Source organism: Strix aluco, chromosome 1 (assembly GCF_031877795.1).
Source record: "Strix aluco isolate bStrAlu1 chromosome 1, bStrAlu1.hap1, whole genome shotgun sequence".
NCBI lineage: Eukaryota > Metazoa > Chordata > Aves > Strigiformes > Strigidae > Strix > Strix aluco.
In genome coordinates, this window is record NC_133931.1 from 160,064,950 (window position 1) to 160,075,185 (window position 10,236).

The 10,236-nt window shown below is 38.0% G+C and overlaps 1 long non-coding RNA gene across 1 annotated transcript; it reads left to right on the forward strand.

The window, feature by feature from the left end:
- Nucleotides 1-5,427: 5,427 nt before the first annotated feature.
- On the forward strand, nucleotides 5,428-9,953 carry LOC141931132 (uncharacterized). Its single transcript, XR_012625499.1, has 2 exons — nucleotides 5,428-6,145; nucleotides 9,631-9,953. It is a non-coding gene; the product is annotated as an uncharacterized LOC141931132 (long non-coding RNA).
- The last annotated feature ends 283 nt before the right edge of the window (nucleotides 9,954-10,236 follow it).

Consider the following 10,236-nt stretch of genomic DNA (forward strand, 5'->3'; position numbering starts at 1 on the left):
GTAATTATTTGAACATCAGGAGAATTAATTTACTTCATTGTGGAATCTGATTCTTTCCTCCTAATTTTTCCTTAAACCAACCAATTCAATTCCTCAGTTCCTGCCACACTCTGTCACTGTATTTATAACACTTTACTAGGGAAAAGGTATTTTTCTGTCTAAAGGTAGGGGGGAGCCCCTGTACAGAAAAAGCAGTATGTCAGGTCCTTGTTTTCCTATCAAGCACAAGTTATAACTAAACCTATACAAATTACTGATTATTGATTTTGTTGTCTGAATGGACCAGACACACACACAAAAAAAACCACCAAAAGCCAGAAATATTTTCAAGTTAAACTAAAGACCTGCTTAGATTTGTTGAGCTTTTACTCCTCTGTAAATAAAATTGAATCAGATTTAATCACGAAAGTAATTACAAAGGCAAAAATTGAATAAGTATATAATTTGCTTTATGATATGTAAAACTAATCTCTGAATTTGATCTTGAAAAAGATCAAATTAATATTTTTGGTGACTAACAGTTGTATTTTTAGTACATGAGCTGCACATGGTAAAATGATTCCTCTCTGCTATAGAACAGCCTCAGCTCCACTGGACCATCCTTTCCTTTCTACAAGGTCTTTTTATTGAAAACATTTCAAACATGCTACAAAAATTGAGTTCTGAATTTGATCAGATACCAGATTTGCAACTTACCATCTGCCTACATACGGATTTTAGCAGTGGTCACTTAAAAAACAAATGAAGTTGTAATTACAGTCCAGAAAAAATCACATGTAGAAAAGGGCAAAGTCAAGGCTGAACAAATTACTACATTTGCAGAAGTTTCTGACTTTTGATTATCTGAAGTCAATGCCCAACTACTGTCATTTAAATTTTAATGGACCATGACTACTGCACTTAAATATATTTCTTGATAAAAGCAAAGAGGACTATACAAAAAAGCAATAAGGAAGAGTGGTGTTTTCTGTGATCAAAATTATTCTACGTAGTTTGTGTCTGATGAGAAGAAACTGTGCTCATTTCAATACATGATTTTAATTTCACTTGTATACTTTAAGCGTGTTTGATTAATAAATACTGGTTTTAATATTTAAGCCATATCAAAGTATAATTTTTTCATGTTTTCTTGTGGCTTTTTGTTGATTTTAATGTACATGACACAAATAGCTCTTTTGGGAGCCAGGTACTGAAACAAATAAGATAAAGATCATGTCTCTCCTTTCCTTGAACTTGAAAAATTTACTTTTGTGGCTTTTTGGTACTGATCTTTAGAATTCCTTCTTTTTTTTTGATTAACCTGTTATTACTGTGCAGAACAACACTAAAGCCCACTGAGAGTCATGTAGGCCTATGGAAAGGCCATTTGACTGTAGACAGTGTGGTTAATCCAGAACTTGGGTCTCATGTGAGCAAAATTAGCTGGGTGTAGAAAGGGTTTATAGAAGTTGGCTGATGTGTTAGTCTTCTATTGCACAGCTTTGCTTTGCTATTTTAAATTAACGTGCTGAATACAGTGATTCAGAGGTAGAACAATCAGGGGACTGGAACTGTAGTGTGAAATATATTATGATTTACAAGGCACTCTAAGGGAAGAAAAAAAAAATTTATGCTTTCAAAGACTGCCTACTGCATTCACAGATCTACATCTACAAAGCATTCACTTCTACGAAAAACTCTCCATTCTCCATGACTCCAGTGACAATTATTTGCATTAGAGCAGCACCTACAGGCTCCAGTCAAGACTGGGGACCCATTGGGCTGAACACTTTTCAGGTGCCTAATACTACTACCAACTGAAAGAGAATAAATAGGCTGGACAGACGGAATGGGAAAAAAGGCAGAAGACATATCCAGTTCAATTCTTCAAGGACAAGTCAGTGGAAGAGCCAAAGCTAGAACTGATCTCTCCTGACTGCCATCCACTGGTTTAGGCATCATTTGTTATGTTAGGTCACCTGTATGAAATCTCCACATAAATAAGTCACATTTTAAGATTGTTTTTTGATAGATACATTTATATCCATTTGCACATAGAGAACTTCAGAGCATTACCCAGTTGTGTGTAGGAATATAATTTCTAAAAGACAATAATGTTGTTTTTTTCAGTTTGAAAAGAATCCTTGTCTTTCTTAAAGGGGAATTGAACAGCTTATTGAACTTAAACTATCACCAAACTCATCAAAAACAATGTAAAAATTTAAGAGTTTTATTTTATGTCCCTGGAATGTCTCAGGTAATTGAAATGACACATACTTCTCACTGTGAAAAAAACCAATTAAACTATATGAATCCCAACAGAAGACAAACTCCTACCTGCTCTTTCTAGAACTGCTGCTGTAAACCTGTATGTACGGACAGCATATGTGCAGGTTTGTCAATCTTCAAAGGCATGTCTTCTGTTTTTATATAGGAAATTATCACAGCTGGCACATTCACGAACTACATACCACTTTAAAACCTTCTGGAATATGACACAGAATTTCACTTTTATTTTTAAGTTTCTCCCTGACCAATTTACTTAGATTGCCCTAGAAGATAAATCAATTTTTTGTAATTTCTATGATACTGTCCATCAGCTTTTGCCCTATGGAAAAGGTCTGTCAAAAAGTGAGTTCTGAACTTGACTCTGGAAAAGCAGAAAAATAAACTCCATGTTTACATGGTACATTTTTGTGAAAGGCAGTAAGATTGTGCATGTCTCTCCTCCCAATATTCTCTGAGCAAGTTGTGTCAGCATTTAGGCTGCTGAAAAGAAAAGACAACTTTGGCAAAAGAAACATGCCTTAAAGACAAAGATCACTATCCTCTGAATATGTGCTAGTTTCAAACAAACAAAAACCTAGCTAGGGAGTACACTTGGATATGTTAAGTAACTTCTGGGACTTACAAGTGTTAAAACTTTTGGTTTTAACAGCATGTTATGTACTGTTATCATATACTTCCACTCCGGAGCACACCAAACTTTGGATGTCAAAAAGAAAAATGTCCTATTTAGTGAGGAGCTGTTGCACTCAGCTTATTTGACTGATTGTCCCTTCTTGCTTTATATGCCAGGGCAGCTTTAAAACCAGAGCAACTGCCACATGTGACTTTCAAATCAAGGACATTTTAATTTTGGGCACAATCAATTAGTTCATATTCACCACATAATTTTGTATCTTCCATCTGGAAATGCAAGGCATCACTGACAAAAAGTAATTTAAAATGGAATATAATCATTAGAGTTTAAAGGCATTTTTTTGGTTTTGCTTTTAAAGACTGACATGGTTTATATTTTATTGTAAGTGGGAATTACAAGGGAAAAATTGCAACATAAAGCATCCCATCTTTCAAAATGGAATCTCAACAAATGGTGAAGGCAACTTTACTTACTTTCCGGGATTATAAGGCAATTTTTTGCATAGTAATTTCATTTCTTTTCATCATAGTAGTTACAACTGTGATGATGCCTTTTTTTTTTTTTTTTCTTCTATGGGCTTAAGTGATAAAGATTTGCTTGATTCTACATAAAAAATAGCTAATTCAGTATGCTATTTCCAAATGCAAATTGTATTTTTATATTTTCCTTTTTTACTGTCACACTGAAATACTTCTTTTAATGGTAGTATCCATACTAGAATAAAATCAAAACAATACAGTTTCTGTTGAATGCCCGTGGATCCTCCATATAATATAGTCAATTATAGGTGAAATACAGAAAAATATCCGATGAAAGGTTGAACCTCTGGCTAAGACAGCATTTGTATACGCATTATTTAAAGGACCTTATTGTATTCTGGTGCATAGTGTGTACAGAAGACAAAAGAAATGTGCACTCTTGCAGTGGCTATCACAAGTGAGCACTTCACAGGTGCTCAGATGTACACTTACTTCTTCCGGACAATCTTTACCACCATCAGTGGCAAATGCTACCTCAAATAAATCTATCTACACATTGAATGTGTTACCAGAGTCTTACTCAAACAGAGACCACATGAGCTCAATAGAGCAAGAACACACAGGATAAACACTTTTGATGTATCAAGAAATGTTATCTCAGTACTTACCCACCTCTGCATACATGTATAAGTACAATGGTATAATAGGTTCTAAGAATAAGCCTGTAATTTTATAGCTCTGCTTAATGTCAAAATGTATGAACTGACTAAGAAATATTCCATTATGTAGATGGAATAGATGGAAATAGTAGAGATATAGAAATAATACCCTCTTAATCGCACGGGAGGTATTTGTCCCATGACTGATTCTAGCACCCAGAGAGAAATGCTTTGTGATCAAAAGGATGTCACTTAAATCCCAGCCCCTAAAACACTGACATTATTCTAATATCCTTTAAAATATATGACTAGGACTGAGATCTGTGGAGAACCTTCCATAATATATACAAAGGCATTAAATCTACTATATCTTCCCATGTGAGAGGCAATATTTCCAACTAAAAAATACAACAGTAAGTAGAGCGAACTCCATCTGTGTGTCAGGCAGGTGTAAGTAAAGGTCTACACCTTTAGCCAAGTACCATTCAGAAATGGGGAGTAAAGTGATAGACCTTCTACTAATTGTCCTCTTCAGCTATGCTGCTTCATTTTCAGTCATGTTTAAGATATTACTTCTTTTGATCCCCTATCAGACAAATCCCCTTTGCAGCCAGTTAACATACCACTTACAAATGGTACAATGAAGGAAGTCATGTGAGATTAAACACAGTACTGTACTTTTCCACTTATGACTGATTCCCTCTTTTTTTCCTTTCTGACAGTCTTGATTTTTCATCCCTTCCACAAAGTTCTATGCTCCTCATTGGTCCCTGGGACATGTCACATCCTCCAGAGAGCCAAAAAATCAATGCCACTTAAACCAAAGCAAACCAAATGGAATTGTATTCTGCTTTTGAGGGTTTTTAGCTGCTCCAGAAGACAGAAGAGCTCTCGACTTCAAGAAAGGGGAAATGTTTATACCTCACAACAAGATTCAAGGAATTGGAATTTTCATGAAGAGTGCCTTTCCTCCTTAACACAGTGAAGCTTAAATAAAATCATGAGACTGGAAAATTCTGGACATTTTGTGGTTTACTTGCATTTTGAATATTAGCACCATTTCTCAAAATTGCAGCACATGCAAATAGCTACCAACTAATATGGAAAATAGTTCCAATATATAGATGTAGTTGTTTAAAATTTATGAACATATTATAAGATCAGTTTCCTCCAAACACATCTAGCAATATTTAAGAAGGGAGCTAAACAATGTGTGCTTTATGAGGTCTTCTTTTGATTTAGCCTAAGTTTTGCGCTTGTTTATTGGTAACACATTATTTAAAAACAACAGAAATTAAACTGTTATTCCTGCACTGGTTTGAATTTAAGTATTAATAACCTGTTTCTCAGCTATTGAAGGAGAAAATTATAACAAGTTTGTGTGAGAAACTGTGGACTAAGGTATTGTTTATTAAGATTTATGTTAAGCTCAATGTAAAATTAGACGACAGAAACCACTCATGCAAACAACCACTGGACGCCGCCTGTGTGAGATAAGATAACTGTAATCACTCACACAAACTTAACCAGATACTGCTCATGCAAGATAACTACCAGATTTCCAGGAAGCGACAAGAAACAGGACAAGACGGCCCATATAAGGATATATGAGTAAAAGATCAACTATGAGACAAAGAGGGAAGACTTCTTACTTCAGCCTCAACAAATACCAGGAGGCAGGAAACGACCCCCCTAACAACAACTGAAGCATGCGCGGAGTACCTCCACTACCTCATGAGCACGGAAGTAAAGATGTATAAAAAGGGGACTATTTGAACTACTCAGCACGGCAGTTGGCGGAGCGCAGACTCCCCTGCCGTCCAGCGCTGTCTTTGCTCATATTCTACTTGCTATAATTAATAAAGATTGAATTATAGTCCATTGTGGTCTCAATTTATAACAATTCCTGGTGCCGTGACTCGGATAAGGAACGGTGGGCTTCTGTCCTCCGGGGAGGCGCCCCGCGGCAATCCGCGGCCCCGCGACTGACAGCCTACCTCAACCTTACCGACGAACCTAAATTCTAGAATAGTGAGCAAAGGAGAAAACCGGTAAGATCCCATAAAAATTCTGTGCACGGGAGTCCGGACGAAGACGCAGGACGCGTAAGTATATTGCGAATTTGCTCGCAGGTTTGCCGTTCGGGCGGGACTGGGTTTCCTGGAATATAACGAATGAGAGGTTCGATATACTGAACCAAGCGAGTGTGGACTCTTAAGTACTGCGTTTCCCATCTCCCGCGAGGGATTGGGCCAGGAACAAGGGGAGTGAGTGAGTGTATGTTTGTGGATATTCCAGAAGATGGGGGCGAAGGGCAGCAAGCCTTCGACTCCCATGGGAAGGGTACACACTGTACCTAAGAATACCCCTTTGGCATATGTCTTAGACAATTGGAGGTATTTCCCTGGAACCCTAGGGAAAGATAAGCAGAAAATGATAGAATACTGTACTAAGATATGGGGAGGGAAGAAGATTTCTAAAAATACCTTTTGGCCAGTCTATGGGTCAGAAGAAGATTGGGTAAGACAGCAATTAAACCTCTGGGTCAATAATAAAAAAAAAAAACCCTTAACCCAGAGGAGAGTCAGTATGCGGAAGTATGGATAAAAAGACCGGGAGCTAAACTTTACCCACTGAATGAAGTAAAAACTAAACAAAAGAAAAAGCAGGAAGAGTTAGACGAAACCCTTCTAACCCCCCCCCTCCTTACATTCCTCCTCCTGCTCCCGTAGCCCCTCCCGAGGTCCCCAGAGCTCCCACTCCCCCACCGGAGTCGGAACAAGGGTCTTCCCCTCCTCCTAGACGCATGACTAGAAGTCAAAAAGGGGCAGCTCAGATGTATCCTCTAAGGGAAATGCCCATGGGGGGACCTCAGCCTATGATTGGATATATTTCTGTACCCCTAAACTCGGCTGACCTACGAGATTTTAAAAGAACCGAGATGGGAAAACTTGATTGAGGACCCACTTGGAGTGGCAGAAAGATTAGATCAATTTTTGGGACCAAACCTTTATACTTGGGATGAGATGCAATCTATCCTTGGTCAATTATTTACTACCGAGGAAAGAGATATGATTAGACGAGCAGGAATGAGACTGTGGGATGTTCAGCATGCCCAGGAAACCCCAAGCAGATATCAAATGGCCACTCCAAAGACCTAACTGGGATAATCAGGATCCAGTGCATAGAACTCATATGCAAGATCTGAGAACTATAGTAATTCAGGGGATTAGAGAAGCAGTACCCCGTGGCCAGAATATCAATAAAGCATTTAATGAAATGCAAAAGAAAGATGAGAGCCCTACTGAGTGGCTGGAACGACTGAGGAAAGTCCTTCAACTGTACTCTGGGGTAAATCCAGACGACCCTTTAGGGCAAGCGCTCCTAAAAACTCAGTTTGTAGCAAAATCATGGGAAGTTATCAGGAAAAAAAAAAAAAAAAAAAAAAAAAAAAAAAAAAAAAAGATTGAAAAGCTAGAAGACTGGCAAAATAGAGGGTTGGATGAATTATTGAGGGAAGCTCAGAAAGTCTACGTAAGGCGGGAAGAAGAGAGCAGCAAGCGACAAGTAAAAATGATGGTAGCAGCTGTCAGAGAGGATCGCAACGGGCGGACTGGTGAACACAGATCTGCTGGAATAAAACAAGAGAACGCAGTAGTAAAGAAGGAACAGAGATGTTGTTTTTACTGTGGAAAGAAGGGACACATAAAGAAGAATTGCAGAGAAAGGATCAGAGATGAGGAAATATTGAAAGCAGAATAGGAGAGTCAGGGGCTCTATATTTTAGGGGACCGGAGTCAACATGAGCCCTTGATAAAGTTAAAAATAGGTCCCCATAAACAAGAGTTCACCTTTTTAGTAGACACAGGGGCTGAGAAATCGACTATTAGGCAAATACCTGAGGGATGTAAAACTTCCTCTGAAAAAGTACAAGTAATAGGGGCAAAAGGAGAACCCTTTAAAGTAAGCAAAATCAAAAATGTGATATTCGAAACTGAAAATAAATTTGGAATGGGTGAACTCTTGCTCGTCCCTGAAGCAGAATTTAATCTGTTGGGACGGGATTTAATTGTTGAACTACAATGTGGAGAAGTATTATTTATAGATGGGTCATCACGAATAGTGGAAGGTAAACGATTGTCCGGATATGCCATCGTTAAGTTGGAAAAAGGAGAATTTAAGACAATAGAATCAGGCCCCCTGAGTGCCAGCTGGTCAGCTCAAGCCTGTGAGCTGTATGCATTGTGGAAAGCATTAGTGTCACTGAAGGGAAAGGATGGAACTATATATACAGACTCACGCTATGCGTTTGGAATGGTACATACCTTTGGAAAAATATGGGAGGAAAGCGGATTTATTAACTCACAAGGAAAAGAATTGATACACCCGGAATTAATTCGGCAAGTTCTGGGGGCATTGAAAGTGCCGAATAAAATAGCAGTTGTACATATAAAGGGACACCAGCGAGGTACAAATTATCAAGTCAGGGGAAATAACGCAGCTGATATAGAAGCAAAACGAGTGGCAGGCAATTATAATACGATTTTGACTATACAACCAGTACCTGTTAGTAAAAATTTGAGTTTTGAGTCTGCAGAAAAGGAAAAACTAGAACAAATGGGAGCTAAGGAACGGGATAGTAAGTACATATTACCAGATGGGAGAGAAGTCTTGCCGAAGGGCATAGCACTCGAAATATTTTCAAAAATACACAGTAAAACCCACTGGGGAACCCAGGCATTAGTTGATCATTTCAATCAACAGTTTGCCTGTATAGGCGTATATAATATAGCAAAGACAGTCACAGCAGCCTGCGAGACCTGTCAAAAGGTTAATCGAAACAACACGAGACAAAAACCTCTTGGAGGACGTTCCCCAGCATACAGACCTTTCTCACACATACAAGTGGATTTTACTGAACTACCCAGAGTAGGGCGTTACAAACATTTATTAGTAATGGTGGATCATTTAACACATTATGTTGAGGCTTTTCCTACCTCCAAGGCAACTGCTAACCAGGTTACTAAGGTATTACTTGAACACATTATACCTAGATATGGAGTACCTGATGTAATCGACTCAGACAGAGGAACACATTTTGTGTCAAAAATTGTTAGAGATCTAGCAGAAAACTTGGGAATTAAGTGGGAATACCATACGCCATGGCATCCACAAAGTTCGGGAAAAGTTGAAAGGATGAATGGAGAAATCAAAACTATTTTGACTAAATTAATGATAGAAACCAAACTATCATGGATCAAGTGCCTACCCATGGCACTATTAATACTCAGAACCAGACCCCGAGCAGATATAGGAATATCAGCGTTTGAGATGGTATATGGAATGTCCTATAGAATTGAAAGTCCACAAACAAATGTTTTAATTCGAGATCGTGTAATTAATGAATATGTTTCACAATTAGCAGAGCATCGTAACAAACTTTGGGAACATGGGCTGATTGTGCAACGACCTCCATTGGACTTAAAAATTCACACTTTCAAACCGGGGGACTGGATATTAGTTAAAACATGGAAAGAAGAAACCCTAAAACCCAATTGGGAGGGACCTTATCTTGTTTTGCTTACAACAGAAACAGCTGTCCGGACTGCTGAGCGTGGATGGACTCATGCCAGTCGCGTTAAAGGCCCAGTGACAAGACCCCACTGGAAAGTAATCAGTACTCCAGGTGACACCAAGATAACCCTGAAAAGATAAAGTAATGATAAAAACTTTGCTTGATCATTTTGTCGCATTACCTTTTGGTATAAAGTGTGTATTGTTGTTTATATTTGCAATAATTATTTCTCTCTTCGTATATTATATATGGAAGCATACAAAATGTACTAAAGGAAATTGTTAAACTCATGCAACCACACAATATTGAATATAGAAAATATGTTGATATAAACACTCTAGATATACGAATTAAGTGTAATAATTTGAACCGCAATTGTTATCTGTTTGCTTGTTCCAAGTGTATGGTATGCCAGGACAAATGGTGGACTCACTGTGAATGTGGATACCCTTCAATAGGGGTTTGCACACAGTGTTGGAAAATCCAAAGAACTCTCACTGAGTGAAAATCAAAGCAATTAGAGTCTAAACAAGAAATTATTTAAGAATCCCATGAGTGGTGGGAAATTTTTACCAAAGGAATAAACCCTCAATATTATTGTTACTATTCCAATGAACCAAT